At 38.6% G+C, this 21466-nt stretch overlaps 1 long non-coding RNA gene across 7 annotated transcripts in view; it reads right to left on the bottom strand.

Annotated features, from left to right (window-relative positions):
* LOC115933979 (uncharacterized) overlaps window positions 1-21466 on the bottom strand; it is a 355939-nt gene that overhangs the window by 7827 nt on the left and 326646 nt on the right. For 6 of the 7 annotated variants that reach the window (XR_010132862.1, XR_010132860.1, XR_010132861.1 and 3 more), the window contains one exon: window positions 7785-16017. This is a non-coding gene — a long non-coding RNA (uncharacterized lncRNA). The other variant, XR_010132864.1, reaches the window with a different exon arrangement.

Here is a 21466-nt window from a genome sequence, read left to right as displayed (position 1 = left end):
CACACATCATTCCCTTTGTCCAAAGCTTTCTCCCTGTGTTGTCTTTCTTGGCTCTCTCTCACTTATCCTTCAAGTCCTGGGACTGATGTACTTCCTCCAGAAAGTCATTCCTAACTCTCCAAGTCACAGGCAATGCCTCTTCCATAGACTCCCTTAACACTCTGCACTTGCCTTGTCACGGCTCTTTGTCACTGTCATGGCTTTCACTTGTCCATCTTCCCAACAAACTGCGAGCATGAATCAGGTCTCTGTCAGCATTGTGTCCCCAGCATATCACACATAGTACTGCATAGACATTTACTGATGAATGAATGGTGTTCATTCAAAACCTCTATGGGAAAATTTTTTATACCTTAGATTAATAAGAAGTGAAACAATACTTTGTTGAATAAATATCACCTATTTTGTATGCAAGAGCTTCAAAAACATGATTTAATGGAATTTTTGGCAATAGAATGTTGAAAATCCCTGCATTAAACAATGCCTGCTACTAGACTGTAAGGAAACCTTTGTACTACTGTGGAGATTGTTGAGACACATGGCCTGTTTTGGCTGAGTCTGTAGAACAGTGCACAGTTTTCCAGGTTCAGAAGCTCATTTTCTAACAGGCTTCTGAGTTGGAGGTTGTAGAGGCATGCAGTGGCGTGATCTCATCTCACTGCAACATCTACCTCCCAGCTTCAAGTGATTCTCATGTCTCAACCTCCCAAGTAGCTGGGATTACAGGTGCATGCCACCACACCTGGCTAATTTTTGTATTTTTAATAAAGACGGGGTTTCACCATGTTGGCCAGGCTGGTCTTAACTCCTGGCCTCAAGTGATCCATCCGCCTCGGCTTCCCAAAGCGCTGGGATTACAGGCATGAAGCACTGTGCCCAGCCTCTCATTCTTATAATACATTTTTAAATTCCTGGTTGTTATTCCCATTACAGCTGAGGAAGCATAGGCTTTGGGAAGTTTTGCAACTTGACAAAGACACACAGCTAGAGAGTGGTGGAGCCAGCATTCAAATCCAGGTCTGTCTGCCTCCGAAGTCCATTTTGCCCCACTTATGCTGCCCTGTCCTCTAAGATATGAGCTTTCTTCTCCATGGGAGTTACACTGACAAAGTAATTAGTACTGGATCTTGGTGAATAAGTTCCCTCTGGAAATTGATCTTTGCAGCAGAAGGGTCCAGTGAATTTAAAGTAAAAATCAAGGCAAATGCTGCTTAAAAGCTCAGTATTCTTATCCTATTTAGGCTCTTGTGTCATCTCCTCAATGCCAAAAATATTCTGACGGTGACAACAAGAAATATTTCTTAATGTCAGAACACCTATTTCCTTGGTTAATTCTGAATCTGCACTTCGCCTTTGAAATCTTATTCTCCTTAGGTTCCATTTTTTTTTCTTGTTGATTGAGAGTACCGGATGTTAGGCTTATTCTAATTTGACATTAGTTATGGTTTTGTATGCAGGGAATCACCCTGGTTTTAAGGGCCTGCCTATCTCAAAGTTGATGGATTATTTCCTGCAAAGATTTCCATAGATGAATTCTTAGAAGAATTCGATTTTGATCTTACCTACTTCATGGCATAGCTGGAAGGCAAGGGGAATGTGGGAGATTCCCTTGAGCACATTCTCAAAAAGTGGCATATTTTCAATCATATATTATGGTAATATCTTGACACGTTAGTTGTTTCAGTTAAAATGAAAAGATGTTAGGGAAGCAACATGAAAGCAAAGGGCAAACCTGTTCGATATGTGGCAAAAACATCAATGACCAAATGATGGGATGTTAGAAAAGCTAACCAAAGCCTGTCATCATTTGTGATGTGTGCGCCTCACCACAAAGGCCAAAGGCGTCCTTGCTCCCTGGTTGTGACCCCTAGCTTCAGAACCTGACCATGCAGCCCATCTGCCCGTGCAGCCGGCTGTGACTAACAGGCAGTAATGAGGATCAAGTGCTTGGCACGGGGCAGGGCACAGCACTACAGCACTAAAGGGGGATTTTTATTCTGTCCATTTCAATTCCTTGAGATGATCTATTCTTATTTGGCTTCTACGTTCTAAAGGTTTAATTGCGGGATTGAGTCTCCTTTTGATGATTCACAGGCCAGTGGCTGAAGGAGTGGGCCTTCCCAGGCTTCATTCCTGTTTAAATGAAGAGACTCATTTTTCTCAGTTTCTCAAAGCTTTGTCTGAGGAATCCCTCCCTGCCTGAGATTCACCTGGAGTACCTTTTTTTTTAATGTCAGCATTTACAATACCTGCGTTTGGAGAGTGAGTTTAGAACAAGCTCCTCAAGGGTGACTCTTAGCAAATCTTCAGCCTTATGACCACTGGCCAGGATTCAGAGAAGGGAGGAGCTGGGAGAGGCCTGGGAGGTCATATAGTCAGTTAATCCCTGTTATTTGACAGATGAGGAAGCCGAGGCACAGAGCAGAACCAAAGTTGTTGACAGAGCTCATGCAAGACCTGAGTGTGGGCTCTTCAGATCTCTCCCAGGCTCCAAGGCCAAAATCACCTTTCTACACTGTAGTTGACATTTCCTTTACAGCTGTGTGAATTTGTTTTATAAGCCTATATTTTATAAGGAAGAAATGGTAACTTATTTAAGTGTCCATTGCAGTACCATCCCCTTTTAATCTCAAGCAGTAACATCTCAACCTATTCAAAATTGCTTTGTGATCTCTCATTGTCTTCAGAGTAGAGTTCAAGTAGGTAACAGCCCCTCTCTGTGACTGGCACTTACTTCTTCAAAGCATCTGTCATTCCTGTCCTCTCCTCCACCTACTTCACACTCTACTCTCCAGATAATAACTTTTTTCAGTTTGAGAAAGCCATATTCATTCCTCTCAAGGGTTAACACATGTATTCTCTCTGTGCTATTTTTCTAGCAAAGCTCTTTTGGATGTCAGGTGATAGCTTTTCTCCTCTGGGAAGCTTTCTCTGACCTCCCAAGTGTGGGTTACAGACATTCCCAGGAACCTACCTTGCACCCTGTACAGCTCCTTTCAAATGGATTGATACCGTGTTGCAATTGTTTTTATGCTTTTCTCCCCAAATATATTTTATGCTCTATAGGACAGGAAGCATGTTTGATTGAAGTGTACCTAGGACACAGTACCTGGTACTGAGAGGCAGCTAATAAACTATACACCAAATAAATGGCGGGATTGGTAAATGGTAGAAGGTGAGGTGGGTTAGGGAAAGCTGGGGTCCATCATGAAAGGTTTTGGTTCTGAGTGGAAGATGCTTGTCTGGACCTAGTCCATGACAATGATCCATCCGAGGCTTCTTGATGAGGGTGTGGGAGGAATATTACCCTGGCAGCAGTGAGGAGCTTGGCTGGGAGTGAGAAGAAGCTAGAACCACATAAGAATTATGATGTGGCTGCCACAGTCCAGACTTAAGGCCGTGACAGTCAGGAGCAGGCCTATGGCTGTAGGAATGATAAAGAAATGAATGCATCCCAGAAATGCTGCTTGTGAAAGAATCAAGAGCACCTGATAGAAGAGAGTCAAAGATCATTTCTAGAGGGCTCATCCTTTCTTTCACAGATTCATTAATTTATTAATTCAGCAAACATTGATTGAGGTATAAGGCACTGGTATATAGCAGAGAATAAAACAGACATGCTCCTTGCCCTCCTGTAAGTAAGACAGATACTAGATAAGTAAACAAACCAAAAGAAAGAGTGCTTAATATAACCAGCAAGGAATCAACTTCATGAATGAAATCCGATAATTCATGTAAAGCACTTGGTACAGTGCTTGCTTGGCATGTAGTAAAAGCTCAGTAAACATTATCAGGTTCCTCTCCTCCACCAATCATCTCGTGAAAATAGAGGGATCTCCTGTTGTGTCTCATAGCCATTAAATGAATCACAATAATGGCTGCCATATATCAAGTGCCTATTACATACCAAGTTCTATATCATGGGCTTTGCATGTACTATCTTCTTACAACAACCTTGTAAGATAGCTACAATTATTCTTTTTCAGATAAAGGAATGAGAAGCTAAAATAAGTTAATTTTCAAAAATTTCCAGGGCTAGTAAACAGAAAACCTTAGGCATGTTTATCTCACAAATTCTCTTCCCTTTCCATTGTCACAATATGTTTACTGTCAACTAGTGTTTTCACCATCTGCTTTATGATGGATCTGATGGGCTCTTTAGACTTAGCTATCCACTCAGGCAACTGAAAGAATGTACAAGTAATAAGCAGCAAATGGAAGCAATTACATATGGCTCAGCTACCCACATCCAGGCATGGACAACTGTGTGGTCCTTCCTGACTTCCAATGTACATCTTTGAACTGAGAAGACATTTGAATAGAGTCATTCTGTGATTCTTTGAAGAAAGTGTTTATTTCTGTATGTTTGGAACTCTTAGACCATAGAGCATCTACAGTATTGTTTAAGTCAAATTGTGAGTGCCTACAGTGTTAGGACAAAGAGTGTAGACTCTGTTGAAGTCCTGTCTTTAGTAGACTGTGAAATCGAACAGGTCACTTAATACATTCTAAGCCACATTTAGTTATTTATAAAGTTGGAACAAATAGGATCATAACAGAAACAGTATCTCATAGGATGCATTTAGGATTTAATGAGTAAAAATGAAGTATATTCTTAGCTCCTGGCAATTTTGCATTTAGCAATATCTGGAGACATTTTTGGTTGTCACAACTTGGGGAATGCTACTGGTGTCTAATGAGTAGAAACTAAAAATGCTGCTAAATATCCCACTTTGCAGGAGACAACTCCCTCAACAAAGAATTATCCAGTCCAAAGCATTACTAGTGCTACTAGTGCCAGGGTTGAGACACCCTGATGTATATCCTAGGAACACTTGGAAAATCCCCTTGGAAACACTCAGATGCATGGTACCCAGATGAAAATACATCTAGGGTATTGACTAAATATTTCACTTTTCATCTAAATATTTTGAAGTCATGAAAAGAATATTTCCATTAGTCCATTTGGGATGTAGTGTGGGGTGGTAAATTTCTTTGTCAGTTGTTTAAGAGTTTCACAAAGCTGAATTTGCATCAGACTTTAAGCTCTGTTTCTTTCATTTCACGAGTGGCTCATATATTAACATCACTTTGGGAATGGAGGTTTATTTGTTTTTATGTAGTTTTGTGTAACTTAAAAGCATCTTGAATTATTAAACCAGTTATTTTCCAGGCCTGCAAATGTTTTCAGCATGTCGCCCTATTTCCCTGAGTCAGCACATACTATTGTGTCTTGGAAGATCTCAGTCAAAACCATTTCCTTAAGATGTTGCTATTTTTCTTTTGGATTATTATATTTGGGGTGCTCATTCTGACCAAAGAAGGCATGTTTCTCCCAGATCTCCTCATTCAAGGACCTATTGGGAATTCTGCTCAGGGTGAAAAGGGTACGGACCATAATTTCAGGCTAAAGAGAATCTTAAGGGGTCATTTAATACTTTCCCCCGATGCACTGGACTCTTGCTTACTTCTTACTTCCAGCCAGCAGCCAAACCATAAGGTAAATCTTCCAGCTCACATTTTATGAGACAATAAGAGTACTTTGAATTACAACTAAAAAACTCTTTTTCTGCTTCAGAGCCAAATGCTTTTACAAGAGGCAGAAAAAAAAAAAAGAAAAAGAAAAAGAAAAAAAACCCACTCAAGTCAAACTGATGAAAACCAGTCAAAATATATCCTTGTTGTGGCTGATACAGCGCTCCTGGCTGATCCCAAAACACAGAAGGCGTCTTCAGGCACCACTCTCCACACTGACTGAACTAGATTTCTGTGTCAACTGCTTGAAAGCTGCAGTCCTACACCACACATTTCCTGAGATTATTATTGAAAATTATCAGACCTGTTTTGTTCATTACCAGGAAGCTGAAAAATGACTTGCAAAAAGAGGCTGAAAGCTTTCTACAAGCCAGTACAGGCTGACTTTTAAGTAAAGCTCTTGAATCCATCACGCAGGGGCTAAAGCCTCAGGGAAGTTATCCTTCATAATAACTCCATGGAAATTTCTACTGAAATCCGTGGGCCCCCTAGGGATGGTTAGTCCCCCCCCGCCCCCATCTAACTTTGTTCACTTAATATGCACTCATCTCATATGATTTGCTTTTAAGGAGCAAATGTGTTCATTCTTAATTTTTATTTTAAACAATATTTACTCATGCAGAAGCAAGAGAAAGAGATTTTCCCCCTTGATGTCAAGAAATCTGAATTCTGCTTAAGGAAATCATGCAATTATACCCTGTGAGAACCGAAAAGGACCTAGCTCATCATCCAACTGAGTTTTGTAGACCCAGAGAGGCTCCTAAGATACCCAAACTAATTATGCCTGAATGGGGAATAACGGAGCCCAGCCAAAGATCTTTGTGCTGTAATACACATGGCACCCGAGGTCTTACTGATGTTAATTGTTCTCTTTGTTGTTTTCATCTGAGACTAGACTGTCCTGCTCTTATTTCTCCCGATATTCCTAACAGTTCATTAATAATCCCTGTCCCCTTCTCACCCATCTGACTTTGAAGAAACTGAATTCATCTAGGCTTTGATTAGTGGTAATTATTTACCTGTCAGACTCCAGCTGGAGTACATCACCAAAGCTGAGTCACATAGCTTTGCTTCCAGTGACTGCTTTCAAACAATTAAATCAGAGAACCACCTGTGTAAATATGTAATATTTGGCGATAAGAAAATGATTAGGTGATGGAGCCTGAACTGAACTCGTGAAAAATACTGAATATTTCTCCCTCGGGCTTTTAACACATGCTTTTAAGCATTTCTGATCTCAAGAACAAGGTCAGGTTATTTTCCCACCCTTCCTACACCTTGTTTGTTTGGAAAATGTAGCTAATCTAATATCTCTAGATTTGGTTTGTTTGAAAGCATTACAATTTTAAGGGAATCATCTCATGTGGAAGCTGAAAGAGAGGTTGAAATCGGGTGAAACACTAACCAGTAATTTTCTTTTTCAAAGCCAAAATGTCGATCTCAACATATAAACCGACAATGGAAACTCATTTTGGACAGTGATATCTGTCCTTATTTGTATTTAGGATTTCTATGGTGGGATTGCAACGGTAGGATCATGGAAGGAGCAAGAGCTGTTGTAGTCAGATAAACCAGGGATTTGAATCATCACTTTAGCACCTAGTAGCTATGTGACCTTTAGCACATTTTGAGCCTAGGTTCCAAATCTGTTAAAAAACAAACAAAAAAAGACATAATTCCTAACCTTATCTACCATGCCATGCCACATGTAAAGTACTGAGCTCTCTGCCTGCTAAGCAAACATCCACTCTGCCCCCGCTCCAGAATAATAGACGAGAAAAATCTGTCCTCTTTAGCAAGCCACAGTCTTAAATCATTGCTGATTTTTAAAAGTTGCTTTTTGGTGGAGAACAATAAGCAATAAGTGATACCACCAGAAAGCAATTCTAAAGTTTCCTTCTTTACTGTCAAACAGTACCCTGCCCTACGTTTGGCATTTGTTCCTTCTTTAACAGAAATTCATGTAGACTAACCATAGAAAATATCTTTTCAGTTCTATAGTTGGACATCGAAAAATACCATACCTGACTATCAGTTGCTTAGGTTTTTGCTGTTTCAATCCGAAAATTTTTGGCAGAAGGGCATTCTCTGGGTGGGACTTTATGGACCCACTCCTGTTGTATTCCATTTGCATTTATGGGTCATCACTTTATGCAAAGCTCAAAGCCCTGTTTCCTTACTTCCTAAACTCTGTGATCTTGGACAAGTTATTCTTTGTGCTTGGGTTTCTTCAACTGCAAAATAGAAATGGAAATAACTAATGAGTAGGATTATTCAGAGAACTCAGCGGGTTACACGGAAAGGACTTAGAATAGTGATTTGAACAGAGACAACAGTCAATTTTATTCTTTTCTTTTTTTTTTTTTTTAACATTTTGGATGCAGGCGGTACATGTGCTTGTTTGTTACATGAGTATATTGCATATTGGTGGGGATTGGGTTTCTAGTGTATCCATTAGCCAAATAGTGAATATTGTACCAGGTAGGTATTTTTTCAACCCTCACCCCTAACCTTCCTCACTTTTGGAGTCCCCAGTGTTTATTATTTCCATCTTTATGTCCATAGGTACTCATTGTTTAGCTCCTATTTATAAGTGAGAACATGCGGTATTTGGTTTTCTGTTTCTGAGTTAGTTCACTTAGGATAATGGCCTCCAGCACCATCTATGTTGCTACAAAGAGCAGGATTTCATTCTTTTTTATGGTTGCATAGTATTCTATTTTATATATATTCATATCACATAAAATAGGGTATGTGTGTATGTATGTACATATATATACACACACACACACACATACATACCCTATTTTCTTTATCTAGTCAACCATTGATGAACACATAGGTTGTTTGCTATTATAAATAATGCTGTGATGAACATACAAGTACAGGTGTCTTTTTGATATAATAATTTCTTTACGTTTGGGTAGATACCCAGTAGTGGGATTGCTGCATCAAATAGTAGTTCTATTTTTAGTTCTTTGAGAAATCTCCATACTGTTTTCCATAGAGGTTGAACTAATTTACATTCCCACCAGCAATGTATATGTGTAACCTTTTCTCCATATCCATGTCAACATTGACAACAAGAAATAAACGTTAGTTGTAGTTGCGGTTGCTGTTATTACCGGGACAAATGTAGGCAGCTAACAAGAGTTGGTGTCATGGAAAGAGCTAGTGTACACAGCACAGTATTCAAACTCCCAGTCTTGCCAAGTCAAAAAAGTCACTGCTAAAAATGTTATCCTCTTTCATAAAAGTCATTTGCAGTTTCATTTAGTTTTAATGCGGTGTTCTATTTGGGGTTTCTAAATATGACAGTGAAAAGTGAGAAAGACTTCTATGAAATATTACTGTTATTTCTACAGGCAGGTCCAATTGCATTTGGACCTTGACTCCAAAATTAATCACTGACTTCAAGTTGACACACTCGTGAGGGAGTAAACAGCAAAAAGTTATAAAAAGTTGGATTTATTTACCATCACTTTTTAAATGAATATTTTGAACAGCAGTATACAAGGTTTGAGGATATAAACGTGTCTCCTGCTGACTTGAGCATCTAAGTTGCCCACAATTACCTGATTATTTTGTCACTTTGATGGTACCTTCTATTTTTGGTGAGCACTTTGCTTGTTTCTAGATAGGTTTTACTAGTATAAAACATAAACATCCTAAACACCCCCAAATTTTCTGAGGCCAAAAGATATACATTAAGTTGTGACAGGAGAGCTAATACAGATTCGTAGAAGGCTGTGAAAGGAGTTTTAAATGCAAAATATTAAGAAGGATCACTCTTTTTGGAGTGCATCCTTTCACCTCCTAATCTTTTAAGGAAACTGATCAGTACTAAATGAAAAGATGTGGTGCGATGAATTGCTTCGGAACAGAAAAAGCACTTTAAATGATTAGGCTTCCTACACACCTTAAAATAAATTTACTCTGAAATTCCCATTAGATCCCTTTGAATTCACAGGGCAATATGGTCTGCTTGTTTTGTTTAACAGCTATACATTCCCAAGGGTGTTAACGACTCATTGTGCTGGAGTTGAGCTCTAATATTCTTCTTCTCTGAGGCCTTATCACTTATACAGAGTCTGTTGATTAACTCTGTATAACAATATTCCAATTGTCCAATTGAGTAGGCCGTATTATATGAATCTCAATAATAACACCATAAATCTAAGCAGAGAAAGAGAGGGTGCACTGATAAATGTAAGTGCATGCACTGAATTTCTGAAATGTATTTTCTCATTCGGCATTTCAATGCCACAGTATAAACACCCAAATGTTCTTTCTGTACATTTATCAATGTATAATTCTTTACATTTGGGATGCTTTCATAAACATTGGTCCATTTTGTAGGAAATTGAAGAAATCATTCTAATTCCACATTTTGGACACTTTATAATTAACCTAAAATTTTTTCATCTGGTTTAAATATTCTGCCAACTCCTCTTGCACCTTACTTCCTGGTCAATTCCCACATAAATTTCTGCAGCTGCAAACTGCCAGGCTGCTATCGATTCTATGACTCCTTGCTAAAGGTTACTAACTTCATCAACAGTAATGCTATAAACTACATCTGTTAAGATTCTCTTATTCCTTGCCGCTAGGTCACAAGGTACCTTTGGTTTCTGGCTGCTTAATGTTGTTGACATTCATTTTGTCCATCATTCTACAAAGACTATAGAACTGAATTATTGTTGGATACTATTACCAGGCTGACACACTTTCAGCTTCTGGATCATGAGCTGGAACCAAAAATCTGACGTTTTTGGCAACAAAACCCACAGTGTATTATCTTTGGTCCAAAAAGCTTTCAAATAATGAAAGTATGACTACAGCTGTTCAATCTTATTCCAAGTTTCTTTCTGCCTTCCTTCACCCATGCACCCATGACATTCGGATGCATAGACTTGGGAAAACATTCTTAGTTTTTATTCAGAAGAAAAATATAGAGTTGTTAGAGATCTGTGTAAGCAAAAATTAAATGAAGCATCATGGCATTAATGTGAGAAGATTATAGATAGATTCGTAGATCTCAATTCGTATGCTACAAACTTTTCACAGGTTTGCCACCTGATTGGGAACAGTCTGTGCAGTTTTCTTTTTGTACCTCTGAGGTTATTCACTGTCATGACAACTGTCACTAATTATGTTTGTCTGAGATGGTCATGAAGCATGGTGGTGGTAGTGGGGCTGAAACTAGGAGTAGGAAAGGACAGACAGCGTAACACAAATCTGAAAAGAAAAACTGAAAACATGCGTGACATGAAAGATGTGTGGGTGGAAGTCTGTAGTATCTTTTCCCTAGAAGGGTATAAATATGCAGACCTTATTAACTTTATTGAAGTATAATTTACATGAGACAAAATCAATGTATTTTAAGTGTCCAGTTTAAGTTTTGATATATGCATACATATGTATAATGATCACCAAAATCAAGACACATAAAATTCCCAATTCACTAAAATATTATCTTCTGTTTCTGCCCAGGCAACCTCCCACCCTAACCCCAGCTGCCATTATATTTTGTATCAATAAAGACTAGATTTACCTATTTTAGATCTTCAAACAAATTGAGTCATATGATGTGTACTTTTTGGGGATTGGGCACTTTTACTCAGCAAAATATTTTTGAGATTCATTCACATTGTGTTCAACAAGTGTTCATACATAGGTAGACAAGCAGTCTGTGTAGCAGACATACGTTTTTTATTTTTCTTGGGCTGATACCTAGAATAGGGGTTGGTGAGTTATATGATAAGCATGTCTTTAACTTTATAAGAAACTACCAAATTGTGTTCTAAGATGTTTATACTATTTTACACTCTCACTACCCATGTATGACATTTCCAGTACTCCTAAATCCTCTCCAAATCTTGGTAATATCTGCCTTTTTACATTTTAGCTATTTTAGTAGGTGTGTAATGGTATCTCATTGTGGTTTAAAATTGCGTTTCTATGGTGACTATGATGTTAAGTATCTTTTAGTGTTTACTCACCCTTATATTCTTCTGTGAAATGTATGTTCAAATCTTTTGCTCCTCTTAAAAACGTGGTTGTCTTTTTATTATTGAGTCATAAAAGTTCTTCTTATAGTCCAGATACAACTCTATGATGTGCATTGTGAATATTTTCTTTCAATCTTTGACTTGACTTATTTTTTAATGGTGCTTTGTCAGTAGCAAAAGTTTTTGCTTTTGAGGAAATCTAACAATTTGGTCTTTTTTGGTTAGTACTTTTTATGGTCTAAGAAATCCATTATGGCCAGGCCATAAAATTTTATTGTTTTAGCTTTTACATTTAGTTCCACAATCTTTGTCTAGTTTACTTTTTGCGTGTGGTAAGGGGTAGGAACCAAAGTTAGTCTTTTTCAATACAGTCTGATTGTTACAGCACTAATGGTTGAAAAGACTATACTTTCCTCTCTGTTCTATTCAAGCTCACTGACCTTTTTCTTCTGCAATATCAAATGGTTATTGCAACTATCTAGTGAATTTTTTCACTTCAGATATTATATTTTTCTGCTTTAGAAGTTTCACTAGGTTCTTTTTTACAGTTCGCATTTCTCTCATTGCATTTATGTTTTTATACACATACTTAAACTACTGATAGCTGTTTGAAAGTCCTTGTCCACTAATTTTATCATCTCTCTCACTTCTGGGTCTCTTTCTGTTGATGCATTTTTCTCCTGGTCATGGAAAGTAAATTTTTTTTAATTTCTTGTGTGTCTAGTAATTTTTTTATTGCATGTTGCTAAACATTGTGTTACAGTATTGATTGTCTGGATTTAGTTTTGCTCCTTTAAAGAGCATTGTGCTTTGTTCTAGCAAGCATTTAAATTTCATGTAGATTAGCTTAATCTTTTTGAGATTTCTAAAAAGTTTTATTAAAACAAGTATGGAGTACAGTAGCTTCCCCCCCCCCCCCATGGGGAATACTTTCCAAGACCCCCTGTGGATGCCTGAAACTGAGGACAGTACCCCCTGAACCTGATTGCTATTGATTGGAATGCCTCTCTGTTCATGTCTTGCACCCACAAATGTAACTCCTTTTCCATCTTAACTAAGCACTTTGCATGAACTGTGGTGGTAACTTTTGCAGTTTGAGGTGCAACAGCAAAACTAGCGAATATCTTTTTCCTTCTTCACAATTCCCAGGATAGAAGATGTGTTCTTACTGTAGATCTCGGCTGCCTCAGCACGACTTTTTTTTCCTTATTAAGTCAAGAACTTTCACATTTTTACTTAAAGGAAGTACTTTGTGGCTTCTCTTTGGCTTATCCAAATTGCCAGCATCGCTATTCTTGCATGTGGGGGCTGTTATTAAATGAAACAAGGGTTACTTGTGTATAAGCACTGCGATACTGCCACAGTCATTCTGATAACCTAAGTGACCAATGGGAGGGTAGCATATACTGGACAAAGGGATGATTCATGTTCTGGGTGGGACAGAGTGGGATGGCTTGAAATTTCGTTATGCTACTCAGAACAGTGTACAATTTAAAATTTATGAATTGCTTATTTCTGAGATTTTCCATTGAATATTTTTGGACTGAAGTTGACTGTGGGTAACTGAAGCTCCAGGAAGTAAGACTGTGGATAAGGGGGAGCTACTGTAGTTTTTATTGTAGGGACAATTTTGCATTACTACTGAGGCATGAATATTTTGGGGTCTCTACTAAATGATGCATGAATTCAATTGTGTGTCTTGACTTTGGCTGGAACTTGAATATATTTCAGTTCAGGAGGAGATCTGGTAGTTGTTCAGTTTATAGTTCTTCAATAATTGTCTTTCCAAGTACTGTTCTTTCACTTGTGGAGTCTTACCCTATATAGTTTCATAATCAGCCAAAAACTCAAGAACATCCTTTGCATATTCTTTTATTTTTATTTTTATTTTTGAGACAGAGTCTCACTTTGTCACTCAGGCTGGAAATGCAGTGGTGCGATCTTCACTCACTGTGACTTCTGCCACCTGGGTTCAAGTGATTCTTGTGCCTCAGCCTATGAGTAGCTGGGATTACAGGTGCCTGCCACCATGCCTGACTAATTTTTTTTTTTTTTTTTTTTGAGATGGAGTTTTGCTCTGTCTCTCAGGCTGGAGTGTAGTGGAGCAGTCTTGGCTCACTGCAACCTCCGCCTTCTGGGTTCAAGCGATTCTCCTGCCTCAGCCTCCTGAGTAGCTAGAATTAACAGGCATGCACCACCACGCCCAGCTAATATTTGTATTTTTAGTAGAGAAGGGGTTTCACCACGTTGGTCAGGCTGGTCTCGAATTCCTGATCTTGTGATCCACCTGCTTCGGCCTCCCAAAGTGCTGGGATTACAGGCAGGAGCCACCACATCCGGCCATGCCCGGTTAATTTTTGTATTTTTAGTAGAGACAGAGTTTCACCAGGTTGGTCAGGCTGGTCTTGAACTCCTAGCCTCAAGTAACCCCCCCACCTCGGCCTCCCAAAATGCTGGGATTACAGGCGTGAGCCACCGCACCTGACCCCTTTGTGCGTGTTTCTTGAGCTCTTTCCCTACATAGCTCCTTCCTTCCCCATATTCTGCCCTACAAAGTCCAGTCATTTCAGCTTTCCCAATATTGATCCCTGTCTCCTCTACTTAGTGAGGCCCCATGTTTCACCTGAGTTTTCCTTTCCAGAGTAGCAGTTCAGACAGTATCTCCAGGCAAAAAATCAGGGCAATTATAGGCATCACCTCATTTCCTTCCTTTTTCTCGAGGATCATAGTTTTGTGCTGCCTATTGTCCAAAAACAGTGGCTTCATATATTCTATCCAGTTCTCTAATCGTTTATGATAGATGGTCTCTTTAATGGCAGCTAGCCCATTACGGTCAGAAGCAGAAAAAGTATATTTTTTAGAAGTACAACTAAGGCAATTATTTTACCATAAACAGGAATAAAGGGCCCTCAGCTAAATGGTATGGTCACTTGAATTGTGACTTAGTTCCTTTGAGAGCACTAGTGAAAGTCGGGTTTTAAGATACGTGCCGTAAGTACTGACAAAGAGGCCTGTTTCTCAAATAGCAATTGCTTGTGTCCTACCATTGTGGTTTGTGCTACATCTGTGTAGAACTTGCATTATAATTTACTTAAAATATTTTCTTTAAGTTGACTTCCTTGTACCTTAAATTTATGTGAAAAGTAGACTATAATATGACTATAAATGAAATTGAGAAACGAATTCTGTTTTTATAATGTACATTAAATTAAGCAAATGACTCTTTACAGAGGGGGGAATAAAGAGTCCCTGGACTACTGAAGTCATCTCATATCACTTAGTACTTTTCTACACCTGGTTATACTCAAACAGATCACATAGGCACTGAAGGAAGATGTGAGATGGGTGATGGAGATGAAAAAGGAATGGACATTTTTCATTTATCATTTCTTATAGCAACATACAATTTTAAAACTAGAATAAGCTTAGAAAACATCTAATCTAACTGACTCATCTCACAGATGAGAAAACAGTCTTACAGATGGACTAGCTGCTTTCCAAAGTCTCACCACTGGTTAATTAATTCAACAGGTACTTAGCAACAGATACTAAGTGATGGACACTCTTTTAGGAGCTGGGAATACAGTAGTAAATGAAGCAGACAAAATCCTTGTCTTCTTAGAGTTTACATTCTAGCGATGAGTAGAACCCCTTTCCTTGGGTCTGTGTTCAGTTGTGTATTATTTTAATAGGCTACAGACTACAAAGGACAGCACCTGAACACTTCAATAACTGTCCCCATCTTGTCCTTCAGCACTTTTAGGAATCAAGTTCTTCTCTATGTAAAATCAGCCCAGTTTTATAATTATCTCAGTCTAACCTACCTGGAATACACCAACTCACTTCATATTTCCTAATGGAGATACATACCATGCTTTTAAGCTTTATCCCTATAAGAAAAAAATATCGATCATTTTTACAAGAAAGTATCCACGACCTATCACATCATTTAGAATTTTCTTGAGTGTAGGTGGCCTCTGGTTGCAATACATATCAGCCTGTAGACAGGGTCTGTTGGCTTCGTATCTCACATAGCTTTAGGATCGTGTTCCTACCCTATTTTGATCTCTCTTTGTGTATCACTTACCCAAGGTGTTTGTGCTGTTTATCCATACAAGCTCCTATATCCCAGTCCTGTCTCCATTTAGATCTGGAAACTCTTACCCAACCAAGCCCCTTCTGGTCTGAGGAAAAGAAGACTCTACTTTGACATTCCAATCTTGAAAGCCGACTCTGTTCCCGACAGCTTCAATGTTTTTCACAGGCATAACCACCCCCAGAGAGGCAGAAAAGGTAGGATGGAAGAAATCATCAGAAATGAGTTTGGGCACGCAGTTGACTCTCCTTTTTGTCTTTAGATCAGTGGAATTAGTGAACACTGCTATGAACTCATGGAATTTTCAGGCTTCAGAATTCCCAGACGTCTTCAAGTTGTCTTTGAAGAATTCTTACTTTACAATGTGTGTTTTTCCTTAGAAAAGGAGAAAAACAGAGTGTATTTTGTTAGTGGGATAGCTAAAATTTGAGGATAACTCCCTTTTATTATGGGATTGCTATGTCTCAGGCATGATGTTATGTACTTTATCATTTTCACCTTCACGGCAATCCAGTGATATATGAATTAATTATATGTGACCTCATGCTACAAATAAGGAAGTAGAATCTTGGAGAGGCCACTTAGTTTCACTAACATCAAATAACCAGTATATGATTGGGTCAAGATCCAGTTCCATTTGCTACCAGTGAAAGCCTTCTACGATACAGCTCATTAATATCAGTGTTGGGGTAAAAATTATAAATATAAAAATATGTGTAAAACATTAAATGTAGGGTTTTTCCTCATACAATCATCTGTAGCTGAACAAACTGAGTCAGAATCTGAAATTTGTCTCAAAATCACTAAGTAAAGTGGTGATCTGAATTAGAATCCTAGTCTTTCAAATTTTATTCCAAGCTTCTTTTCAACACAGCATTTTAATTCCAGGAAAAAAAAAGATTCAAATTGAATTGGCTGGAATTGTTTGGTTAAAACTCGGTGTTTTTACAGTTAAAACCTAGAAGATTTTTTTATGATGCCAGTATTATAACTCTGCTCTTAAATCCTCTAAATTCAACAAATATTTACTCAAATATTGAGTGACATTCAAATATTTGAATGTCTCTTATTGATTATATTATATTTTTTATTGCTACCTGGATATCCCAAATAAACTGTTCTATTGCCAGACCAAAATAAAAGATAAAATATATTTTTTCAAATTCAAAGAAGTTGTCTTTGGTCTATCTAGACTATCCATTATCCTGAAAGATGTGTAGATGTTTAATAGGTGAGAATAAAGTAGAAAATGCCTTTTTCCTCAAAGTGTTCTGTTGGGATGTGCCAAATGAAAGAAAAAAATCAGTTTAAGGAGCCACATAATCATTAAACAATCTTGTTTCAGTCACTATCACTGCAAATGCAATTAAGGCCAATTCTCCTGAGTCTATGCTAATGGGAGGAGGGTGTAACATGCATGGTTGACAGGCTCAGATAATCTGAATAACTGATTTTCAACAGTTCCCCCTACTAAACCTATTTACCAGCGTTGCTAGCAGGTAATGGAAACTGCCGATTCTCGTTTCCTTCCTCTCCTTCCCACACCCGGTGCCCCAACCCAGTTACCCTTTGATGGAGATGTTAGTGAGCAGTGAATTGGCCAAAAATCTGTGAGAGGAAGAAGAAAGAAGGAAAGTTGATCAATCTTCAAATAAATAAAAGCTATTTTTATGTGATGCTTCTGCAACGGAAGGTCCTGCCACACGTAGAATATTGTCTGGGTTAATGTTCTTATCATACATACTTGTACAATAAACCCACTTCAATAGTTTTATTAAATTCATATAGGTAAGCAAAATAGCAATTCACTTTCTTCAAAAATATTAAAAGTTGCAGATATGGTTGAAGTTTCTTTTGAATTTACCCTCAATCTCTCAGATCTGCCTCCTTACTCAAAAGGAGCCGCATCACTCTGATATCTACTTATTATTATACAAAATGTCCAGCTTTTTATCCAGGTTTTTTCTATGAATTTACATAGAAATTTAGTCAGAGAAAATAAGCATATTCTTTTGTTTTTACAGTAATAATAGCCTACCTACATAGTTTAGCTGTGTGGGGTGACACTGTTATGCATTGCCCTAATCTCCCTTCAGTGAAGGACTCATTGCCTCATCAGGCAGCACTTCCAGCAGACTGTCTGCATCTCTCAGCCCCTTCTTGGACCACTTCTGCCGCAATAGCCCCCTCACCCTCAGGCTCACCCCTGCAGAGACAGGCAATGGTCAGTGGCTGATCCAGTTCCATTTGGTACCAATGTACTAGTTCCCATGCAAGCTCATTGTAAGACTATAAATGTCTTGCCATGTTGGCCAAAACTGGGTTAACTCAGAAAGATCTTCCTAGCCTCACAGCTGCCTGTGGGGTGGCTGAGGTTGCTGTGGAGCCCACATCATAACTCAGCTTCTCCCTTTGGCCAATCCTGCTTCCTTAGATGCTGATGCCAAGAATTTTCCTAACGTACTTCCAGAACAGTAACTTCCATCTCATAGTCGGCTTCCCAGGAAACCATCCTATGACATGTCACCTGCTTAGTTTTTCACAGAATATGTCCTGGAAGGCCCATTTGCTAGTAAACATAGACCTATCTCATTATTTTAATCTTGTATTTGTGTCAGAACTGAGATGTTGTTCATCAAAGCCCTGGTTCCCTATGTCCCTGAACCTGCATCTAGACTACATCATGATTAACTATGCCCGAATTAGTGTGTTCTAGCCAATGGGCTGTGGACAGAAGTGATATATGGCACTCCCAGGCCCAATCTGTTGAAACTTCATGAAATTTTCCACATCCTTTCTCGTCCTCCATGTGCTAACTAGATGAAAGGATCTAGCAGAAGTTTCCAAGGTCCTAGGAAGAGCAGAGCCACAGAAAGCTGGGTCACTGAATCACCACATTGAAGGCTACCCATGAATCTCCACTTCAAATTGTTAACCTGTTGAAATATGTAAGGGCATTTCTTACAGGAATTAGCCTCTCCTACTTAAAAGCGAAAGAACTCTTTGGGTGTTTCCAGTCTCTCACTGTTAAAAAACACATTGTTCTGAGTATTTTGTATATGTCTCCTTGGGTGCAAGTGTTTCTCTGGTGTAAATAGTAAAAACAGAAGTGGACTTGCTAGGTCTTGAAATACACAAGCTTTAAAATTCAATCAATATTTTTGTACCATTTCCCAAAGTGGTTATACTAATTTGTATTCCTACTAGGAGTGCATGGAAATATCTTTCTCATAGCTTTCAAATGTGGGACTATGCCAGGGACTCTACTAAGTATTTTACCTGCCTTTAAAATATTTGAGCCTCAAAGTAACTCTGAAGTGTACATTTCTATTACTTAGCTCTGCTTTTCAGATGAGAAAACTGAGGTCAATAATTTATAGCTGAAAGAGCTAAGATCTAAACCTAAGGTTGTCTGACTCCAGATTTAGAGCTAGATTTCTTTTCTCTTACGTTATATTGCTTATATACAATTCTCCTTCAAAGTTAGAAGCTGTCAGGCAAATTATTTATTAAATGTTATACTTCATTGGGGAGAATTAAGGACTGTAGTAGTCTTTGTGCATGGGGATTAATTGGTCATGAGGAGGTATCATTCATAAATGTCAAGGGTTTATTTTCGTGGGTCAGACAGTATGCAGGAGGGTTAAGCCTTCCATCTCAGCTTTGAAAAAAAAAGTATAAATGTATATAGATGTATAAGTCATTTAAAAGGCTTTTCTAAGAAATAAGTAAAATAAAAGCTAATAAAATCTGCATTCCGGGTGGCTGCTTGCAAAGTGGCTATAATTACTTGGCCAAATCACATCTTGCTCAGTGTTCCTCCCTGAACTTCCTTTGTCTTCGAATTGAACATAATGCAGAGGAGGTGTGTGTGGGTCTGGGACAAGATGGAATTTGGACCAGCTGTTTTCAAAGGTTACATTAGAAACTCAAAGGCTAAAGGGGGTTACTGTGAAAACTGCCTTCTAAAGTGGGAATCTCCCCATCGTGTCACGTGCCTGTACCAAGAACTATGGCGGGGGTGAAACTGGAAACACACAAATCTTCACAAGATGAACAAAATGTTAGACCCTATAGACAAGGCACAGGGACACATTTGACTTCCCAAATTCCTTCCATTTTTGTGGTTTTTGAGGTTACAATAGAATTCAAGTCTCTCTGGGTTCATGTTCATCTAGTTTTGACAAAATATGACTTCCTGTGTCAGTGAAAGAAGGTTTTGATTTACAAAAAAAGAGGCAATTAGATGAAATAATTTAACTAACTGTGAATGAATCAAAGTTAGATTTTTCTTGAAATATGCAGGGGTCAAAAATCTGGGCATGAAACAAGCAATGGACCAATTTGGGGTTTCCTTGGGTCTTACCATGTTGAAAATCCCTGAGTTCCTATAAATACCAAATTTGTTAAGGGGCAAGAAGGCAGAGCAGACAAAGATAAAGAGGGCTAATTGGGTATATATAATTGCTGGGCAGAAAGCTTAAATTTGGTCTCTTAGGCAAATGTGTCCCTTTAATGCTGTTATCTTCTTTCTTTAATGATAAACGTTCATTCATTTAGCCAACATCTATTGTGCTTACTACACGTCAGGCACAGTTAGACATTTGTTCTACATTGGGGGGTGAAATAAACATAGACTTACAGTCTTTGAGTGGACAGAAGATGAAATATATAAGTCAGCACAACTATTCCTAATTAAGTATTTGCAAACTGAGACAGTTGCTTTGAAAAAAGTAATTGGGGTACATCAATGAAGAATGAAAGGAGAGACCTGTGTAGATAAAGTCCTCAAGGGAGACGTGTCTGCAGAGGCACAGTTTGAATGGAGACAGATGCAGAATGAGTCAGGGGTGAAATTTCTCAGGCTGGTAGGCTGCTCACATGAAGACTCTAGGACAGGGAAGAGCTTGGGATAACTGGAGGCTAGAACATACTTGGACAGTGGCTCAAGCAGGAGGTGGAGAGGAAAGCAGGGGCCAAGGAGTTCCAGAGAGTGGAATGATCCTGGAGAGTCTTAATCACAGAGATGACACAGTCAAATTCACATTTTAAAAATATCACTCCAGCTGCAGTGCTCACACTGTATTCGAAGGAAAAAATGGTTGAGAAAGTACGATGGAGGTAGGGAAGTGACATAATGGGTGACTGCAATAGTTGAAGTACTGCAAGGCAGAGGAGCAAAAGTGAGATGTATTTGTGTATCTGTTACTTTGTCATTGGATGTACTCATTTGGACCTCTGTCAAAGCTGCCATGAAAGTGAAATGCTGTATGAACTGACTGTATAGCATGAATCCCATTAAGCTTTCTCAGGAAAGTATACTCAGGCAAGCTGGAAGGCCGTTACTTTGGCTTCAAGCTCTGACGATTGTCAGAGACAGAGTATCCAAAGTGCCTAGATCTGCGATTATAGCAACGTGCAGAACTTCTGAGATTTTGCAAGTGTTCCTATGTGACATGTGGTGCATGAGGTTGCCATGGCAGTGAGCTCCTCCAGCAATGATATTAGGAGGTATACTTGCCTGAGTCTCTTTTCTGTTTCCATGTCATGAGATTGAATGGAGAAGGCAGAGAGTAACAAGTGTAATGAGATTCTGATTTTTCTATGTTTATGCTCATGGAATATCTGAAAAGAAAGGAAAGCATGGCATCTATTTTTTCAAATGGCAGTGTGTGGGGGCTTAGGAGCTGTTCATTTTAAAGCTCCAGTGGAGATTTTTGACTGGCTTTTACATATTCCACTGTTTGTGGATATGCTCCATCACAAGCAGACATTTTAAAAGCTGTAGTGGGCCAAACTTTGTTTTATTTTAGTATTTGTCCAC

Source organism: Gorilla gorilla, chromosome 2, assembly GCF_029281585.2.
Source record: "Gorilla gorilla gorilla isolate KB3781 chromosome 2, NHGRI_mGorGor1-v2.1_pri, whole genome shotgun sequence".
Lineage (NCBI taxonomy): Eukaryota > Metazoa > Chordata > Mammalia > Primates > Hominidae > Gorilla > Gorilla gorilla.
The sequence above is the reverse complement of the archived record's forward strand: the minus strand, read 5'-3'. Positions and strand labels throughout refer to the sequence as shown.